General features: G+C 44.9%; 1 pseudogene; it reads right to left on the bottom strand.

Annotated features, from left to right (window-relative positions):
• Window positions 1-6486: 6486 nt before the first annotated feature.
• LOC119288326 lies at window positions 6487-11494 on the bottom strand (annotated as a pseudogene).
• Window positions 11495-14534: the final 3040 nt, after the last annotated feature.

The raw sequence follows: 14534 nt of genomic DNA, 5'->3' as shown, positions 1-14534 counted from the left end.
GGCATGTGTATGTCAATCAATATGCAGAGCACAGATTTAGTCATTAGAAATTCAGTTCAAGATTAATTAGAACAGAGCATTATTGTTCCAGCTGAGCACTCTTCAGGCATTGGTAATTCGAGATTAGCTGCAGTCTCCACAATTGCCTCCCAGCAGAGGCACCATGTCCATATTGTTCATAGACTGACTGATAGCACCAGAAAATGAGTTCATACATACTACATGAGATAGATATAAACAGAGCAGAGAATGAGCAACTACAAAAATAAACAGAGCACACATGCCTTGCAGATCTGAAACAGCAGGCTGTCTATACCAACAAAAGTCCCCTCATGCGAGAAAAATGGTCATTGCACAGAGCACGTTGTATCAAGTAGAAAACCCATACAAAAACCCTTGCTAGAGTAAATCACAAAGGGACCTTGAGTTGCATTTGTTGAGAAGAGTATGTAACAGCACACAAGAGATAACGATTGCAACCCGTACAAACCAAATGTACGACATACTCCAGGAGAAGGTAACACAGCAGCACGACAATAATAAGATGCATATTAGACACTACTTTCTGGCGGCAATTGTCCAGTTGATGGATAATAACATGACGAAAAAGATAACCGACAACACATTTATAAAAACAACCATTAATGATAGTGGCACCAGAGGACAGGAGGTGGTTCAGTGCGAGAGGGCAATGTGTGAAGCAATCAGCAAAGCAGGAGACCGTCCGAGGCACTCCACCTCATAACATGTTGTTGGAGAGCGAGAGGGCAGTTGTTGAAGAGTAACTTCAGACTGTAAGGCCAAAGCACCACATCAACTTCCTCAACCGAGATACCATTAAGATGATATACCAATCAAGATGCGGGGCAGTGGGTTCCATTTCTTCTTTTTTGAGCGGCATTGCACCAAGATTAGATGCAGTCTTGATAGCATTAACAATACATGTCTGGACTCTGGAATGAGAGTCCTGGAGCCATCATAAAACATCCTTGTACTGTTGTACATCCATCACAATTGCTCCCCCAGCCGAGCAACCATGTCCACATTGTTCATCCACATTTGCACTGATAGCACCAGCAAAACAATGCATTCATAAAAGTGAAAACAGCAAAACAAGAGTTATCTGCTAGCAGGCATAAGCATACTGCTCAGCCATGCCACCAATCGTCAGCGTATGAGATACTCCCTTTGTTTCTAAGTATATGACGTTGGGGAGTAGATATACAGAAGAGCAGGGAGTGGTCATTTTTATCGTCTAACCGAACGGCCGGTCGCTACTGAACCAAATGCGCACCGACGGTATGATCTAGCAATATATGGAAGTGATCATTTATAGTACATGTGGTAAATAAACAAAACAGAGAATGAGCAACTGGAAAAGACACAGAGCACATGTCCTGCAGATCTGAAGCAGAAGGCTTTCAATAACAACAAAAGGCTATAATGCAATATAAGCAGGTAATGGGCAACTAGAAAGACCATCTAGAGCACATGCCCTGCAGATCTGAAGCAACAGGATTTCTATACCAACAAAATTTCCATCATGCAAGGGAAATAGCCATGGCACATGGCAAACGATTTCAAGTGTGACACCCAAATACTGCAATTCATCACATAACTCATTACAGGAGTGAATGATAAAAAGACCTTCAGTGACATTTATCTAGAGGTATCTAACAGAACACAAGAAATTAGAATTACAATCCATACACACGAACCGTACTACATACTCAATGAGAGGCTGGCAGAACAGGCCGACAATAAGGAGATGCAAATTAGACAATACTTTCAGCAATGAATAATAGCATGAACAAAATGGTAACTGGCAACACAGGTACATAATCCACCGTTAGTGACGGTGGCACCAGAGGACAGGAGGTGGTGGAATGCGAGAGGGCAAAGCGTGAGGCAGATCAGCCGTCAGCGAAGCAGGAGACTGGCCTGGGGGGTCAGCACTGGCTAGCTGGTGAAGGAGACACGGGTGAACTCTAAGATGAGCCGGCCTTGGGCACTGCATCTCGTAACAGGTGTAGAAACCTATGGGTAAGCGTCTCAATCTCCATACATGGAGACCCGCGAGGTATATATTGATCAGGGGGGTCGGTACAGGAGATAGCAGCGTCAAGGCTAACTATCAAGAGATATTACAGGAGGGTTTTAGGAGATAAGAGAGAGATAAACATAAAGAGAATAAACTCCCTAACTACCATGCCGTGGCCCTCAAGGGATATCCTGAACCTGAATACAAATGCGTGTTTAACATCCTCCCTTAATCTGAACTTCTCAAATTTAGATTACGCTTAAATTTTTTAAATGATCTTGTGGGCAAAGCTTTTGTAAAACCATCAGCGACTTGGTCTTTTGAGGGAATGAACCGAATTTCCAATTCCTTACTAGCAACCCTCTCTCTCACAAAATGATAGTCAATCTCAATATGTTTGGTTCTTGCATGAAAGACAGGATTAGCAGAGAGATATGTTGCACCAATATTATCACACCAGAGACATGGAGTTTGTGTATAACATATGCCAAGTTCTCTAAGCAGAGCTTTAACCCATATTATCTCAGCTGTAGCATTTGCCAGTGCTTTATATTCTGCCTCAGTACTTGACCTTGATACAGTTGCCTGTTTCTTTGCACACCAAGAAATTAAGTTGGGCCCAAAAAAGACTGCAAATCCACCTGTAGACCTCCTATCATCCAGACAGCCTGCCCAGTCAGAGTCAGAGAAGGCACTAACCAAAGTGGAGGTTGACCTGGTGAAAGTTAACCCAACACTCAATGTGTGCTTCACATATCTGAGTATACGTTTGGCTGCAGTCAAATGAGTAGAAGTAGGTGCATGAAGAAATTGACACACTTTATTCACTGCAAACGAAATGTCAGGTCTGGTGAGTGTTAAGTACTGGAGTGCTCCTACCAAACTCCTGTATTTGGTGCCATCCTCTGAGCTCAAAGGAACACCCTCTGCAAGAGATAACTGTTCTGAACTGGAGAGCGGTGTTGGTGATGGTTTGCAGCGCTGCATCCCTGCCTTGCTCAGAAGATCAGTGGCATATTTCTCTTGAGAAAGATGGAGGCCACCTTCCGGATTCCTCTTGACCTCAATGCCAAGGAAAAAGTGCAAATCACCGAGATCTTTGAGAGCAAAATCTGACTGCAAGTCTTTCAGGAGAGCTGTGACTGCCTCATTAGATGAACTAGTGACAATAATGTCATCAACATAAATAAGCACGAAGATAACAGTGTTGGATTTGTTGTAAATAAATAATGAAGTGTCAGACTTGGAGGGAACAAATCCAAGAGTGTGCAGTTTGGAGCTGAGACGAGAATACCAGGCCCTTGGAGCTTGTTTCAATCCATAGAGCGATTTGTCCAGTTTACAGATATGGAATGGTTTATTAGGATCAACAAACCCAGGAGGTTGCTTCATGTAAACTTCCTCTTCCAGAACACCATGAAGGAACGCGTTCTGCACATCTAGCTGATGCAAGCACCAACCTCGAGAGACAGCTATGGATAAAACGAGACGAATAGTGGCGGCTTTAACAACCGAACTGAATGTGTCCTCATAGTCAAGGCCGTACCTTTGCTTGAATCCTTTTGCAACGAGACGAGCTTTGTAGCGATCTATAGAACCATCTGACCGTCGCTTGATACGAAACACCCATTTACAATCAATCAGGTTTGTACCTGGACGGAAAGGAACCAGATGCCAAGTGTGATTTTTCTGAAGTGCTCCAAACTCCTCTCGCATGGCAAGCGTCCACTTTGGATCAGCGAGAGCTTGAGAAACAGTCCGCGGTTCCCCTGTAGCAACATCAGAAGCAATTAAACCATATTTGGTTTTATAATTAAGGGGTGCAATTGTTCCTGTACGAAGGCGAGTGCGAGGCAGGGTGGACGGCACAGGATCAGGCATAGAAGATCCATCAGAAGTGGCGGGGATCGCGTCAGGAGACCCAGCCGATCCCGAGACGGCAGGCGATCCAGCCGATCCCGAGGCAGCGGGCGCGTTAGGGCTGCCGGGATCTTCTGTGGCGGGCACAGACGTCGAAGTGGGGGAAACCGCCACAGACGATCCGGGCGAGCCAGCCGCATCCAGCTCGGGGCGCGAGTCGGGCCCGTCTGGCGTGACCGTAGTGGAGCACGGGGCCCGCCTCGTGAAGACCCGTGGGGTTGCGCATAGCGCGCGGGCGACAGAGCCGCAATCGCTGATTGGCGCGCTGAGCCCACGGGGTCCGATGCTGCCACACGTGACGATGTGGCACGGTCAGGTTGGTGCGGAGGAACGAGGCAATCCGCCTGGCGCATGGGAGATCCCGAGGCGGATCCTGTCGGCTCTGACGCAGATGGGCACACGGATCCCGAAGGAGATTGCACCAGATTGTCTGCGTTTGCTGCTGCAGCATCCGGGGCATTATTTTGACCGATTTTTGCACCATTTAAACTGCAGCTTTTCTCTGTATCAAACTCGGGCAAGAGATTAGGAGTATTAGCCAATACATGATCATCACAATTATCATTACCCACACTAAGACTAGTTGGAAGGAGAAGGATTTCTTTTCTAAGAAGAGCACCGGCATTGGGATGAAGTTTGGCGAATGGAAACTGTGTTTCATCAAACACGACATCACGTGAAATGTAGACACGGCCGGTTGCAACATCAAGGAATTTAACACCCTTGTGTTGAGCACTATACCCAAGGAAAACACACTCTTTGGATCGAAACGTGAGCTTACGAGTATTATAGGGACGAAGGTTGGGCCAACAGGCACAACCAAAGACACGAAGAGTGGTGTAATCTGGTGAAACATGCAAGAGGCGTTCAGTGGGAGTTTCATTGGAAATAACATGACTTGGCCACATGTTAATGAGGTGTACGGCAGTGAGAAACGCTTCATCCCAAAACTGGAGTGGCATGGAAGCTGAAGCTAGAAGGGTGAGACCTACTTCAACGATGTGACGGTGCTTGCGCTCGGCAGAACCGTTTTGCTGATAAGCATGTGGGCATGAAACCTGGTGAGAGATACCAATCTTTTGGAAAAAAGAGTTCAATTTTTCATACTCACCATCCCAGTCTGACTGCATGGCTATGATTTTACTGTCGAATTTACGTTCCACTAGAGCTTGAAAGTTGTGAAATACTTGAAACACGTCGGTTCGCTTTTTAAGGAGATAGATCCAGGTATACTTACTATAATCGTCTACAAAGCTTACTTAGTAAGTATGCCTACCAACAGAAGTAGGTGCTGGACCCCAAACATCAGAAAAAAAAAGTTGCAAGGGCTTGGTTGACACACTAGTGGAAACAGGATATGGCAATTGATGAGTTTTTGCCTTCTGGCATGAATCACAAATAGTTTCTGGGTTTCTCTCACCAACAACTGGGAGTTTATTTCTACTAAGAATTTGATGAACAGTAGAAAAAGATGGGTGGCCTAAGCGACTGTGCCACCTTTCAGCAGAAAGCTTGATGGCAGCATGGACTTGTTTATTGAACTGGCAGTACTTGGGAAGCAATGCATAGAGTCCTTGCACACAAACGCCCCTATGAAGAACCCTCTTCGTGACCTGATCCTTGATCAAAAAGAAGAACGGGTGAAATTCTAGAAAAACATTATTGTCAAGAGCAATGCGATGAACAGATAACAAGATTTTGGAGGCATTGGGGACATGCAGAATTTCATTGATCTTGAGGTTTTTATGTGGGGTTTTGATAACTGCTTGACCAATATGACTAATCTCCATACCTGCACCGTTTGCGGCCGTGTAGACTTGATCTTGGCCACGATATTGTTCGTGCATCGTCAGCTTCTCCAGTTCGCCAGTGATGTGATTGGTGGCACCTGTGTCCATATACCAGTTGGTATCGACACCATATGACATATTTGCTGCAGCTGCAATTTTTCTCTTTTGGGCACCATCCTCGGCATAACGCCAATTACAGTCTTTAGCTATATGATTTGTTTTCTTACAAATTTGACATTTACCCTCGTAGCCATCATAGCCTTGGAAGTTGCGCCCCCTGTTGTTGTTGCCGGGGGGGGGGGTGGCGCCGCGCGTTGTTGTCACCGTTTGGGGGACCCTGGTGATGGTAGCCGCCACCACCACCATGATAGCCCCCGCCGCCGCCTTGGTTGTTGCTCGGGTGGTAGTTGCCACCACCGTTGTAGCCGCCACCACCATTGTAGCCACCGCCTCCATTGCCGTGGCTGGTGCCACCATAGCCGCCGTCGCCACCGTAGCCACCGCCGCCGCCACGAGAGCCACCACCGTTGCCCTTCTGGTTGCGGTAGTTGCCCTTGTTGTCGCGACCACGAGAAGCAATGTTTGCCGACGACTTGAAGGTGCCGCCGCCGTTGCCGTGGAACATCTCGACCCGCTGGTCAAAGTTCGCCACCATGGAGAAGAGGATGTCGACGGTGATCGGCTCGGTGCGGACGTCCAGCGCAGAGACGATCGGCTGATATTCCATGTCGAGGCCCGCGATGATGAAGGAGATGAGTTCTGGCTCACAGATGGGTTTGCCCGCCGCCGCGAGTTCGTTGGAGAGCGAGCGCATGTGGCCGAAGTACGCTGAGGCGGATTGGGACCCCTTCTGTGCGTTGGTGAGAGCGGCTCGGATGTTGTTGGCGCGAGAGAGGGAAACAGCGGAGAACATGTTCCCTAAAGCACTCCAGATTGCATGTGATCGCTCAAGCGATGCAACCTGGACGAGGACCTCTTTGGAGAGATTCCTGAGAAGGTAAGCTACGATCTGTTGGTCCTGGATTAACCAGGGGGCATAGGCAGGGTTCACAACAGCCTGGTCCTTGCCATCGGAGGTTTTGGTGGTGATTGTTTTGGAAGGTTCTTCAATGGTTTGATCGAGATAACCATATAGGCCAGCGCCCATGATCTGTGATCTGGCTTGAGCGCGCCATAGGATGTAGTTGGTGCGGGTAAGAGGTTCAAATGTATTGTTGTTGAGGCCAGAGGAGATGGCAGAGGTGGAAGACGACATGGTAGATGAAGATTGATAGCGCTAGATGTGATGGAAGGGACTAGCTCTGATACCATGTAGAAACCTATGGGTAAGCGTCTCAATCTCCATACATGGAGACCCGCGAGGTATATATTGATCGGGGGGTCGGTATAGGAGATAGCAGCGTCAAGGCTAACTATCAAGAGATATTACAGGAGGGTTTTAGGAGATAAGAGAGAGATAAACATAAAGAGAATAAACTCCCTAACTACCATGCCGTGGCCCTCAAGGGATATCCTGAACCTGAATACAAATGCGTCTTTAACAACAGGTTGCTGCTGGACAGCACACATCTTCCGCCTGCCATTAATTTGAAGTAAACAAATGAATGGAAGTTTGAAATAAATGCAGTATTTGAATTATAAAAAAAGCAAGTGCATATATATTACGAAATGCTACATACATCTTTGAGGGTGCATAGGTGGCCGATGGGAGCTCATTTACCTTTCAGTTTATTTGTAGGTGGGAATCTAAATCAGTTTATCTCTAAATTCCTTCCAGCGGATATGCGCGATCTTTGGCCAACTTTCTCCATCAGGTGCTCGGCAGTTCTCCTTCAAGAGCTCACTACAATACCATACACTTATGTGCTGGAGGGAGGATGGCTTCAAGAGCTCACTACAATACCATACACTTATGTGCTGGAGGGAGGATGGCAAATCTGGTAAAGATGATATGCTGGGGCAGCTATAAATATCGAGCCTCTTCAGATTGGAGAAGGACTTCAGATTTGTTGGCAGGGAAATCATTCGACAACCACAGAATCTCAGGGTCTTGACTAATGTGAAATTTGCAGATTCTTCCAACGAAACAAATGGTTCCTTGCATCCTTCAAGAGAGAGAAATTCTGGAACGATGGAACCTTCAGACGAGAGCACATTGTTGAGTATTACAGGACTGCTAACATAGAGTGACTTCTGGACTCGAAACTGCGAGACACACTCAGGCGTGAGTTTCGGAACATCAATCAAATGTACGTGGTGAAGTTGGAGGGAAGACAATCCTTCGAGCGTACATAAATCTGGCAAATGATACAGTGTGAATGATTCAACAGATGTGAGACTACCAACAGATAAGCATGCGCTGCTTCTACAATTTGATACGAGAATACCATTCACGTGTGGCCAGTCAGCACAGAAAAAGTCAGCTTCAAGCACACAATTGTCTATACTGAGTTTCTCAAGGGACAATGGCAAACATTCTGCTCCATGTGCCAACTCCAAAGAAGGGCAGGAACTCAATCTAACATCTGAAAGAGAGTGTAAACCCCCTAATGACCTGAGACACCAGCAACTTACAATGAGCAAGCGGTGAAGTTTTGTCAAATGTTGGAGGACCTCTTCTGAAGGAAGTGTGGTTAAAGTCGTAATTTTTTGTAAGGACAAACTTTTCAGTGAAGTGAGGCCATCAAGGCAAACAGCTAGAGCTTCATCTGTAATACTGCATGAAGAAAGAGAAAGCCCACGAAGTCCCGATGGTGGAACCAGTGGCAGCCTAATGCTCCTTCCATGCACGAGACTCATCATCTGCCCGTGACAGTGTATCCATGCGTTGATGATATCCTCTTTAACCACTTTATTTTTCTTTCTTCCAAGGACACTTCCAAGGTTATGAACACGTGAGACATCAGCATGCATCAATATCATCAGCTGCTTCAGAAATGAATGTTCCGATGAGAGTATTCTCCTAATATCTGATCCTGAATCCACCTCCCAGAGTAAACCAAGTTGTGACGCCAAGTGGTCTATACGCATGATATTCTCGCTCTGTTCTCGATGTTCCAGCTCATCATTGGAAACAAATATAAGCAGTGGGCAGTTGGATATTCCTAACCATGTAAGGCCCAGTGGAAGACAAGGTAATGTCTTCAGGTTTGGCACATTGAAGAGGGTAAGTGAAGAGCAATTCCCAAATAGCTCAGTGTTGGATGGTAGGCCTTGTAATGCGCTGCAATTTTCAAACCTCAAAGATTCTAAATTCTCACAATACAAACCATCAAGTAACCAACCTGCATATTTTGAAGAATTGTAACCGTCAATTGTAAGATTCTCAAGTTGAGGTGGCGGCATCAGGCCTTCTAAAATCTCCAAATGTGAACTATCCTCTCCATTGGTGTTATTCTTGCAACACCATCCAAGTCGCAGGCTGCCAAGATGACTTTTCTGATTCAGCTTCGATTCTAAGGCTTGATCCTTCCCAGTGACATTCTCAAGATTTGTGACACTTAAACTGCCACGAATCTCGTTCATATCCCTCAGCTGTTGCAATTCATATCCCATTTTCTTTTGCACAGAAAATTTCTGAAACTGTTGAAGTGAAGTTAGCTTGCCAATGTTAGGAATTTGAGGCAGTGCTTTTCTCCTTGGATCGCACATTCTATAATCATGCCAGTCAAGATGCCGTAACTTCCTTAAATTACAGAGTTTCTCAGGCAAACTCACAACTTTATCATTTATCAGGAGTAACTGCAGGTGGTAAAGAGTACACAATGATCTTGGCAATTCTGAAATCAGAGTTCTGGTGATGTTTAAATACCGAAGGTGCTTCAAGCCTTCAACTCACCAACAGATTCTGGCAACTTGCTACTACTGTAAGATGACAAAAATAATACGCGCAACTTCTTCAAATTCTGTAGTATCTGATTAAAAAGGTCACTTACATCATCCGTGAGGGGGTCTATGCAGATAATAGTGCGTAAATGATGTAGCTTGCAGATACTTTGCTTGTGATGCATTATACTATCAACACAGATAGATAGATGTCGAACAGTGGATGGTATTTCTATCACCTTATCATTGTCCAACCTGAAGTAATCTTCTTTGGAGAATGATTCTGCCAGATCATGAAGGAAATCATGCATAACATAGTATTTGCGATCTTTGCCAGGTTGAAAAAACGAAACAGAGATCATCTCCTTGAAGCAATCCCTCCCAACATCTTCAACTCCCCTGTTTCGATCGCACGAATCAAGAAGGCCCTCTGCCATCCAAAGATGAACCAACTCATCAGTGACATACTTGTGGCCTTTTGGAAACAAGCTGCAATATAGGAAGCACCTCTGTAGACATGGATCTAACTTCTCATAACTCCACAACAGTGCTGTCATAGGTTCACTTAATTTGTCAATCATTAAAGTTAGAGCATCCTTCCATGTAGATATATCGGTTTTCCCTTTCAACTGGGAACCCACAACTTTGGCCGCCAAAGGAGATTGTCCAAGCCTTTTAGCAATCTTCTCTGCAAAGTTTTCCAGCTTTTCACGCAATCTTCCGTGTTTTGCATGATTTCTGATTTCTGGTCCAGAGAAAGCATGGTGTTTGAAGAGTGCCAAGAAATGAGCATCTTTCATGTTTTTCAAGGGACACACTTCGGCACAGTAAAGAGCAGTTGGAAATGTATTCCGTCGAGAAGTTACTAAAACTTTGCTTCCTATATGTTGGGAGACTAGAGGAGCTAGCAGCTGGTCCCGTTCCCTCTCGCTGCCAGGTTCAAACCATACATCATCCAACACAAGCAGGAATTTCCCTGATTCTTGCAGTATGTCTGACAAGATATGTTGTAGAGTATCAAGGTTATCAATGTGTGGGCATTCCCGCTGAGAGGCAGACTCGATGCTCTCGTGTATGACGACGGACATCAAGTTTGCGTGAGATACATAGCCACATTCTGACATCAAAATAATCTTTTACCCTTGTATCATTGTAAACAAGTTGTGCCAAGGTGGACTTTCCCATGCCTCCAGCTCCAACAATGGCCAAACACTAGACTCAGTAGTAGCAGTGGTCTTGGTGAGTCTATCTATTATGCGGTCGCGGTCCTTGTCACGACCAATCACTTTCAGAGGTGATATTGATGTGGTCTCAGGAACATCAGCTGATGGTATGGCAGGGCTCTCTGCATTATAACTAGTTGGTAAGCAGAGCACCTCACAAAATTCCTTGGCCTTCGCCAGGGTAGCCTTGAGTTCATTCAGCTGGTGAATTAGCTTTCTGTTCTCAGAACTCAAATTGGACAGCCCGCTCGACGCAGCACGCACAGGCTTCATAAAAGTGCTGCTGATGGAGGAAGCATTGGCCGATAAGGAATCCTTGCCCTTTGCTTGGAGCTTGAGAAGGTTGTATTCATGCTTGTCCAGCAAGTCTTCAGCCATGTAGAAGCCTTCTTTGAGTTCCTTAAGCCATTTGTCCAACTTGGGCCTGTGGTTTCCCTTGTTTGCTGCTTCAATCACCAGCTTGAGTTGCGGCATGATAGTGGTCTCCAGTTCATGGAGCTCACGCATCATATCCACTCCAAGGTATGTTGAAGCATTAGCAAGGAGCTTCTTCAAGGCTGGAGATGCAGCCACTTTTAAGCTAACACTCACAGCAGCGCTAGCTAATGCAACTTCCATTGAGTTGTAGGGTTTTTATTTTTTGGTCTGAATAAACTGAAGATAGAACTGGAATTGTTTCTGGACTCAGTGATGGATGAAAAATCTGTTGAAGCGGTAAACCACAAGATAAATTAATCAGCTGCAACGGTGATATGAAAACAGAAACCTACTGGTAGATCAGTAGACTATGGCAAAGACTAAGGGTGCGTTTGGATCACAGCCAAAATTTACCATACCAATATTTTGGCTCGCCCATAGAAATTGGTGGCCGTTTGGACTGCTGCCAAGAAATTGGCGCGCCAACCACAGCCGGCGTCCGCCTATGTAAATTTGGCCAACGCGTTGGCGAGACCAGGGCGTGGAAAAGCTCCGCCAAAACATTGGCAGCTCGTTTTGTCCCCCTGTCTCAATGGGTCCCAGGTACTGTTCAATTTTCTATTAAGTATATGATGCATGCAGCAAGGGAGCAGGCACTTTTGGCAGTAATTAGTTAATGGGACCCTCACACTATTAGCATGCGCATGTAGGGCAGGAATTTCGGATGGCTACAATCCAAACGATGCTACTTTACCAAAATTTTGGTCATGCCCCTGCATTGGTCATACCAAAATTTTGGTGTGGCTAGCTTGGGCACAAACCAAACAGCCCCTAAGAATACTATTTTCAGAGTGCGGAATGACCTGAATATCGATAGATGAGCAACTGAAAGTGCTTCTGGATCGCAGGTAGAAATAACCAGTGAATATAACAATAGATGAACAACTTGTCCGACTGAGAAATCACGAAATAAATTAGCCTGTTGCAGCAACGAAGATAATAAAAAGAACCCTACAGCCAGATTTGTAGAGGATAGCAGATCAGAATATAGTGGTGAGCTTACACAGAAGGAGAGTAGTAGGAGCCGGCGCAGAGACGCAGGAGACGCAGATAGTAGGAGCTAACAATGTTGTGGTGCAAGAGAATGAGAGGCAGAATCCCCAAACAGCAGGTCAACAAGGCAATACCAGATCTGATCCAACTACTTGCCCTTTCTTTAAGTTTAGCTGAGATGGAGTAGCTAATAAACTAACCAGTAACCAATGTGGACACAGCTCACCGATGATAATTGAAGTATAAAGTAGCAGAGGACAACAGTGTGTGACTAAATACAAACCAGTTGGTATCTATCACCATCGCTGGCTCTTCATGCTTTCCAGGAACCATCCTTATAGATGTTCCACACGCAAGGAAATCGTGAGAAAATAGGACTTCCTTCAAACTGCATCCATAAATTACATACTCAAAAAGGAAGGGATTTTGTAGAGCCTAATTACTTTCAAATTACTATAGGAGTGTACACACAAAATTTGACTGAGTGCTTCCATCTAAGTTTTCAACAAAGAAAGGAGCAATTTTCTAGCTAATGCACTGGAGTACATATCACCAAATTCATAATACTCATCATTGATAAACCAAGCAGCTTTGAAACAAATATACATACCTAAGAAGCAATTACTTTTGTAGTTTCAACCAGCAAAGGCGGACAGTTGAGCTATCTGCGTGAACTACAGACAGCAGAGGCCGGGGGTTTGCAGTGTTCCACTGAGAGTACCTCCTTTTCTAAGATGAGTGTTCCACTGAGAGTACCTCCTTTTCTAAAAAAAAAAAGAAATATTTCTCTTTTCATATGGCATTTGCAGCCATAACATCTCTCCAAATCCATGCGCTGTTTCTACGGTATCCAATGTAGCCACACAGTCTGCAGTTGGTGACACAGCAAGAACCGGAGAGGGCATTTGACGAACTAGCATGTGCTTCTCATATTCTTCTGCTCCTAGCCCTTCCTTATCTAGCAATTTTCTCTTCCATGGGTTTGGTTGCCATCGACAAGTAGCTATTGTATCGATCTCACTCTGACGATTGTGGACAACAACTTTCATGTCATTTCCTGCTTTACTGGCGAATTACTATCTTCACTGCATACCTAGAAGCAGAAAACAGGAAAGAGTGTCTCTGTAAATCCAGCATATATAATTAAGATATCAGAAATTCCTTTACAGCTAGAATATGATATACCAGAAAGTAAATTCGAGTATCATTAGTTGGTGGTATAAACTAAGCAGGGAGTATCCATCGATCTGACTACGCAATTAAATGGTGGGAAGTGGATCTTATCTATCACCTGGGAGAGATTCTAGCTAGTCAATAAGGCAATGGTCAAGCTGATTCATGTTACGAGAAATCGCACACTGGAGTATTCTGCATCAAAAAAGCTTTAGCGGCGGATACCTAACTCTATACGATCAGACCAGTAGTAGAGGACCCTGCAAATACAACACCAGTTTGTTACCCCAGAAAGGCAGAAACTTCACGAGTTAGAAACACATTCTTCTCCTTACCATGCGTGCAGGAGTGGAGAACTATCGACATGGTGGTGGTCTGGTGGAGATCGTATTAACCCATCAAAATCATTTTTTTTCTCTCCATCGCCATCACTGGCTCATTTCCATGAACCATCCTCGCAGATGTGAAAGATATGACCAAGATTAACATATGACCCGATTGATGCTCAACCTGCAGGGAAAGGTAACATAATTTCCTTCAAGTTGCATCCATATATTACATACTCAAAAGGAAGGTATTCTGTACAGCCTAATAACTTTTTAAACTACTATAGAAGTGTACAGATTTTGACGGAGTGCTTGCTTCTAGGTCTTCCACAAAGGAAGTAGCGAGTTTCTAGCTGATGCACCAGTGTACGTACCACTAAATATATAATAGTCATCATTGACAATAACAACCAGCTTTGCAAAGAATGTACATATATACCTAACAAAGAATAAATGACTTTTCTAGTTTCGCGTACTAGCGCATAGGTAGGCAGTTGAGCTATTTGTATCCTGCCTGAACCACCTGCCTATCTGATTTTCCCTTGCTCAGACTTCCTTGCCTCTGTGGATACATCGATCCCTTCATCATACTGTAACAGTTCACACGGTTTCCCAGAAGCAAGTCGTTGTAGTATAGTCGTAAGTATTCCCACCTGTCACGCGAGTGACCCGGGTTCGATCCCCGGCAATGGAGAATTTTTGTTTAAAAAAGGCCTGATTAACAAAATTACAGTTAGTCCAGTAATCAGCTAAATGATCTCTAATC

This window comes from Triticum dicoccoides, chromosome 4A (assembly GCF_002162155.2).
Source record: "Triticum dicoccoides isolate Atlit2015 ecotype Zavitan chromosome 4A, WEW_v2.0, whole genome shotgun sequence".
Classification (NCBI taxonomy): Eukaryota; Viridiplantae; Streptophyta; class Magnoliopsida; order Poales; family Poaceae; genus Triticum; species Triticum dicoccoides.
The sequence above is the reverse complement of the archived record's forward strand: the minus strand, read 5'-3'. Positions and strand labels throughout refer to the sequence as shown.